Here is an 8,108-nt window from a genome sequence, read left to right as displayed (position 1 = left end):
TTCTAGGACCAATCAGACTGCTGCATTCTGAATCCTATTGTTCTAGGACCAATCAGACTGCTGCCTTTTGGATCCTATTGTTCTAGGACCAATCAGACTGCTGCAGTTTGGATCCTATTCAACTCAGTACATAACAACACTGAATCTTTAAATTAATGTATATGAAGGTACACCTACAAGAGCACACTCTTCTGCTTTGAATTTGTTAATCCCAATAACTCCATGGTTTAATCCTATACCCAGAAGCACGATGTGGATTGACAGTTCAACGAGGAAGATACCACCCCATATAATGAGACTGCAGATGGTTTTCACAATCCCAGGGGTGTCTGAAGGCCAAACAACATCAAAACAGAATGCAGGCCGAAGGGGTGTTCTGCCACCTTGTGGATGATTGTACGGAGAAAACATTTTGAGTGCTTTTTCTCACACTAGCCAAACAGTCAGTTTCACAAAGTTCTTTCCACTGCTCACTGCTTCCTGTTTGTGTCTGAAATTGCGTGCAGGTTTCACCAGGAATTCCTTTCTTTTTAATTGCCTTTAGGATTGATGAGCCTTGCTTTCACAGAAAAGGTGCTCCATATTTGAATTGCTAGTCCAAAAGGCTCTAAATTCTGGTTTGGACGCCTCTCCCAGAAATGAATAAGCCCATTTCACACAAGGTGAGTTTATGATTTGCACATGTCCTTCGGACATGATCTGACCAAATGTGCCCATTTTAATCATGTGCAATGTGTATGAACCTGATCTTCCTAATCCAAACCAATCTGTCTTGGTTTTTCCTAGGACAGTTGAGGAGTATGTCTTTGTCACGAACCACCATGGCTTTGTGGCTTGGCCAGGATTTTAACCTGAGTGACATACATGGCCAAAAGCACATTTGGTGAATAGAAATTACCTAGATCAAGGAGTCTGGATAAGTGTGGGGTGTTGTGTGTGTGAATGTGTCTCTCTGTATGTGAATGTGTGTCTCTGTGCGTGAGAGAAACAGAGACAGGGTATACGACAGATAATTTTTCAGTTCCAGCTTCAAGGAGCCATACAGATAGAAATTGCACACAGGAATGTGACTTCTAACCAGCTGTGCTCCTTTATGTCCTGGTATTACACTTGCCCTATTTTGGGGGGTTTCAAAGCGGTTCCCAGCCTCCGCACTGTGTCCTTTTGCTTCAACTTAACCCTTGGTTTCTTGCTGTTTGCTGGCCTTTCCCCATTCCCCTCACTGAAGTCTCCACGGTTCATCTTTTCTCTCAGATCTACGAAGCTTGTTATTCTTCTTGCCAAGCCTGTACACGCAGAGAGAGCATTTCAGCTGTTTTACCTTAAGCGTTCCCTCAAGAGATTTCTCCCTTGCCTAGAAAGAAAACCCTTTCTACATACAGCATTAGAAGTGCTAAATAGCACCAGGAGATGCAATTAAGCATCTTCGGCAGCAAAACTTTAAAAGATGAGTTTTAGATGTAGCATGGGCCCAGGGGAATTGAAAATCAAGTTTACCTTTCTCTGTCTTGTATTGCTGTCTTTCAAGCTTCCTTTCCTTGACTTCAGAGACATTACAGGCAAATTCTGGAATCCAATGTAGCACACATTCCAAAGCTGCCTCTCATCCAAAGTATTGACCAGACCTAGGCCTGCTTCTCTTCAACAAGATGGCACCCTCATGCGCTGTCAGGCAGCAATGGGCATTTCCATAGCATTTGAGAAACTGTGGTGCTCATACAAGCCAAAACGCCCTGGCTACTAGAAAATTCTGGAACTGAGCTTTTGGCATCTAAGAGTCAGCGCCTGCAATAAGAAGCTAACCTCAGAACAGTGGCAATACTTCGACACAGGACAATACAAGCCACACATGGGATGGAGTGCTGGGAGTTGTGATTTCCTAAGCAGCCAAGAAAGAAGATGATAGATTAGATTAGATTAGATAGATAGATAGATAGATAGATAGATAGATAGATGATAGATAGATGATATAGACAGACAGACAGACAGATGATAGATAGATAGATAGATAGATAGATAGATAGATGATAGATAGATGATAGATGATATAGACAGACAGACAGATGATAGATAGATAGATAGATAGATGATAGATAGATAGATAGATAGATAGATGATAGATGATAGATAGATAGATGATAGATAGATGATATAGACAGACGGACAGACGATAGATAGATAGATGATAGATAGATAGATAGATGATAGATAGATAGATAGATGATAGATGATAGATAGATAGATGATAGATAGATGATATAGACAGACAGACAGACAATAGATAGATAGATGATAGATAGATAGATAGATAGATAGATGATAGATGATATAGACAGACAGACAGACAGATGATAGATAGATGATAGACAGATAGATAGATAGATAGATAGATAGATGATAGATAGATAGATGATATAGACAGACAGACAGACAGATGATAGATAGATAGATAGATAGATAGATAGATAGATGATAGAGATAGATAGATAGATAGATAGATAGATAGATGATATAGATATAGATAGATGATATAGACAGACAGACAGATGATAGATAGATAGATAGATGATAGATAGATAGATGATAGATAGATAGATAGATAGATAGATAGATGATAGATAGATAGATAGATGATAGATAGATGATTGATAGATAGATGATAGATAGATGATAGATAGATGATAGATAGATGATATAGACAGACAGACAGACAGACAGATGATAGATAGATAGATAGATAGATAGATAGATAGATGATAGATAGATAGATAGATAGATAGATGATAGATAGATAGATAGATAGATAGATGATAGATAGATGATATAGACAGACAGACAGATGATAGATGATAGATAGATAGATGATAGATAGATAGATAGATAGATAGATATAGATAGATAGATAGATAGATAGATAGATAGATGGATGATATAGACAGACAGACAGACAGACAGATGATAGATAGATAGATAGATGATAGATAGAGATAGATAGATAGATGATAGATAGATAGATAGATAGATAGATATAGATATAGATAGATGATAGATAGATGATATAGACAGACAGACAGATGATAGATGATAGATAGATGATAGATAGATAGATAGATAGATGATAGATAGATAGATAGATAGATAGATAGATAGATAGATAGATAGATGATATAGACAAACAGACAGATGATAGATAGATAGATGATAGATAGATAGATAGATAGATAGATAGATAGATAGATAGATTATAGATAGGCACGCAGGCACACTGGCGTAGTAGCATGGGCTGCCAGGAAGGGAAACAGATTGAGTATGTGTGGGAATGTTCAGGGAAGATATATTGTTTAATGATATCCTTCCTAACTTGCGTTAGCAAGTTCTACGTCTAGAATGCTATCTAGGTTTGTCATTGCTCATGTTGCCCTTAATAAGGGACAATTCAGCACCCTTTAAGGCAGGGAAAGAGAACTGTACATTTGGCTAATTTATGAATAGAATGTCACCTGTGCCCTTTTAAGATGTGCGGGTTTTTTGAGGGGGCAATTATTGGGGTTTTTTTATTTTGATTCTATATTTTGTGGTTTTTTATTTTTATTTTGTTCTGTGAACCGCCCTGAGACCTCCGGGTATAGGCCGGTATATAAATTCAAATAATCATAATCATTCACCTCAAGGCGTCAAAATGTCTTATGCTGGCCCTAGCTTTAAATCTGCATCTTAAGATGCATGCTAAAGCGGCTTAAGGAATATTGCACCTGACTCTAGTTCATGTTTGAATTTTCACACACATGCATTTTTCCTTAATTGGGGACACACACACCTGCAACCTCTTTTATTGGCACTTTCAGACATCTCAGGATATCAATTTCGAGGTGCATGTGTGAAAAACATTGTCGAGAAAGTATCCCTGTATGGGCAATTCTGTCTGTCCTGCAGCGATGTTGCTTCTTTTGCCTTTAAAAAGCCAGTTTAACACATCCCATATCCAAGCCGCCTCCTCTGAATGTTGCTATGTCTCTTGCCTCTTCCCAAATCCCTGCTCCACCTCTCCCCATTCCAGAATTCGAACTGGCAACCCCAAAACTAGTTGTTTGAGTAACAAGGAGAGAAATAGCAGTGGCGGCGAAGACACACCCTACAACCCTTTAAATGTCAGTTACACAGCTCTTACAACTGAGGCTTGCTAATATATGCAGATAAGATTCATAATCAATGAGAGAATACAAAGAGGTGCTTTTTTAATTAAAAAAAAGCAAACAAACAAACCGTCACTTCCATCCTTCACCCATCTCATTAGTTTTATTTTGAAAATTAAATGGAAGCCTGTGTACCCTTCAAAGCAACTTTGCAGAGAACAAAGAATAAAAGGAATAAGCATCAAGAAAACAAAATTGGATTTTGGCAATTAAAAAACATGAGCCTACTGCATTCATAACCTTTTGCTAAAGACAGGACAGATGCCAATTCAGGCAGTCAATTATTTCCATCGTTTCCATTAGTGGTTTTCTATTGATTAGGCTAGCCTATCATTGGGCAGAAATATAACTAGATTTATTCATTTTTAATTGCTTGTACCTTTTTCTATAAACATAGTTAATGGGGTTTTTTTAGTGCTAAAGATCAGCCATTGTTAAGATAATATGAGTATTTATAAGACATATTCATATTTCATGTGTTGAAATGCATTTAATATTTATAAAATAATGTTGAACTCTTCACTTCTAGCCATTAGATGACACATTTTCGTGTGTGTGTGTGTGTGTGTGTGTGTGTGTAAAAGTGTGTTCCAAAATCGATCCAGAGTCAATGCAAAGGAAATGGGAATTTGCTCATGACTACCGTATTTACTCGGATGTAATGGGCACCTTTTTTGGCCAAATTATGTCACCGAAATTAGGGTGTGCATTAGATTTGATGGCACATTAGATTCGGTGGCAAGCTTGAAAAACACCGCTGACATAGCAAGTGCTTTTTTGGTTTCGAGGTTTTGAAAATTGAGGTGCGCATTAGATTCAACGGCACGTTAGTTTCACATAAATACGTTATACTTTGGAATGAATCCACACACCTAATGGGGGAAGGCACTATTTTTTGTGGCAATTCCTGAATCTGCCTGAGTACTTGCACAACCATGGGAGAGGGAGAGAGAGAGAGGAAGGGAGAGGGAGAGAAATCCTGGAGTTCCATATATATTGCATGTCTTAGAAGTCTTAGGCTGAGACCCTATCTGCCTGTGGACTGCCTCGCCAGAGTGGTGCATGTTCTGGTTATCTCCCGCTTGGACTACTGCAATGCGCTCTACGTGGGGCTACCTTTGAAGGTGACCCGGAAACTACAACTAATCCAGAATGCGGCAGCTAGACTGGTGACTGGGAGCGGCCACCGAGACCACATAACGCTGGTCTTGAAAGACCTACATTGGCTCCCAGTACATTTCCAAGCACAATTCAAAGTGTTGGTGCTGACCTTTAGAGCTCTAAACAGCCTCGGTCCAGTATACCTGAAGGAGTGTCTCCACCCCCATCGTTCAGCCCGGACACTGAGGTCCAGCACCGAGGGCCTTCTGGCGGTTCCGTCACTGCAAGAAGCCAAGTTACAGGGAACCAGGCAGAGGGCCTTCTCAGTAGTGGCGCCCTCCCTGTGGAACGCCCTCCCACCAGATGTCAAAGATAACAACAACTACCAGACTTCTAGAAGACATATGAAGGCAGCCCTGTTTAGGGAACGTTTTAATGTTTAATGTATTACAGTATTTTAATATTTTTTTGGAAGCCGCCCAGAGTGGCTGGGGAAGCCCAGTCAGATGGGCGGGGTATAAATAATAAATTATTATTATTATTATTATTATTATTATTATTATTATTATTAGAGTCATAGAACTGCAGAGCTGGAAGGAACCCCAACGATCATCCAGCCCACCCCCTTGCGATGCAGGAATCTTTTGCACAACATGGAACTCGAATCCACAACCCTGAGCTTAAGAGTTCCATGCTCTACTGACTGAGCTATCCTTGTTGAAGAGTCTAGCAGAGTGTATGCCATTTCTTTTACATAAATATTGTGGGATCAGTATGGAGCTGGAGATACACAGAAGCTTTTGCCACAATAAGTTGGCAATAATAATAATAATAATACCTTTATTGTCATTGTACAATCTGTGTCCAATGAAATTAAACGAGCCTCCCTTCCCCCAAAAAAAGCACTCAAAAAAGCACTCTTATCGAACAACTCACCACCTCACAGGTCAATTGCGCTGTGTTATTTTCCGTTCAACAGCCTAACAGCCCACGGATAGAAGCTATTTTTTAGCCTGTTGGCACGGCTGACTATACTTCTATATCTCCTGCCCAAGGGTAGGAGATTAAAGAGGTGCTGGCCGGTGTGTGAGTCACCCCTGAGAATATTTCTCGCTCTCCTAAGGCAACAATCCCTTGCGATGTCATCTAGCAGGCTCAGGGGACAGCCCATGATATCATGTGCTGTGTTCACCACCCTCTGTCAAGACTTTCTATCCATGGCTGTCAAGCCAACATACCACACTGTGATACAATATGAAAGGACACTTTCTATTGTGGACCGGTAGAAGGAGGTTATCAGTTGTTGTTTAACATTGTTCTTTCGCAAAACCCTGAGGAAATGGAGTCTCTGTTAGGCCTTTCTGACCACCTGAGTTATGCTGATTTTCCAAGTGAGGTCCTCACTGAGATAAACTCCCAGGAATTTAAAGGAGTTAAATTCTCTCCACACCCCATACCCCTGATATACAACGGGGCAGGTTCCCCTCTCTTCCTCCGGAAATCCAACACCATCTCCTTTGCCTTACTAATATTTAAAAGGTAAAGGGACCCCTGGCCATTAGGTCCAGTCGTGACCGACTCTGGGGTTGCGGTGCTCATCTCACTTTATTGGCCGAGGGAGCCAGCGTACAGCTTCTGGGTAATGTGTCCAGCATGACTAAGCTGCTTCTGGCAAACGAGAGCAGTGTATGGAAATGCTGTTTACCTTCCCGCCAGAGCAGTACCTATTTATCTACTTGCACTTTGACATGCTTTCAAACTGCTAGGTTGGCAGGAGCAGGGACCGAGCAACGGGAGCTCATCCCGTCACGGGGATTCGAACCGCCTACCTTCTGATCTGCAAGCCCAAGAGGCTCATTGCTGCAATCTGCTCTGATTGTATATTTTATCTTTATGAACGCTGTTTTTAGTGTGTTATGCAAGCTGGTCTTTGGCCGTAATAAATTATCTATCATTCTCTAGGCACCATTTAGATACTTTTTGAACCTGGTCAGCCTGTTAAGGTGCTCCTAGACTCATTGTTTGAGAAAAGGACAAGAAGAGCAACACTCAGTCTTATGAGCCTCTTATGAGTCTCTTTCACACTTGCTAGGCAAACCGCTGATCATTGCAGCATGAAGCTAAGCTGGGCAATGTAGGAGCAGTGGTTGGAGCATCAGACTCCTAATGTCAGGTTGGGGGAAAGATTCCTGCCTTGCAGCGGGTTGGACTAGATGACCCTCGGGGTCCCTTCCAAATCTCCTGCTTCTAGGAACCATCCTTCTCTAGCATTTACAGATTGTGATCAAGATATAAACGATTACTGACCTCTAGTGGAAATAGGAGGCCTTTAAACTAATTTTTGTTTGAGCACGGGAACTGATGAAGAGAGCACAGCAGAGGTTATATTTTCTGAGAATCCTCTGGAAAAATAATCTCTCAAAGGACCTGTTGATGGCTTTTAACCATTGTACTGTGGAGAGTGTATTAACTTAGGGTCTGTGTGTGTGGTTTGGGAGCTGCACGGTCAGGGAAAAAACAATACTGTCCAGGGTTGTAAAGACTGTGGAGAGAATAACTGGGTGCACTCTTCCCACCTTGGATCAAATCTATGCTTCCAGGTGCCATAAGAAAACTGCAGAGATAGCGCAGGATAGTGCGCACCCTGGAAACGATCTCTTTCAGCTTCTGCCTTCTGGAAGAAAGTACAGGGTTATAAAGACTAGGACTAGCCGCCTGAGAAACAGTTCCTATTCAAATGCGATTTTGGTTTTAAACGCAGTGTAAGGTAGTCTCTAAGGACGCGGGTGGCGCTGTGGGCAAAAGCCTCAGCGC

Source organism: Podarcis raffonei, chromosome 17, assembly GCF_027172205.1.
Source record: "Podarcis raffonei isolate rPodRaf1 chromosome 17, rPodRaf1.pri, whole genome shotgun sequence".
Classification (NCBI taxonomy): Eukaryota; Metazoa; Chordata; class Lepidosauria; order Squamata; family Lacertidae; genus Podarcis; species Podarcis raffonei.
Note: the sequence above shows the minus strand (reverse complement) of the source record.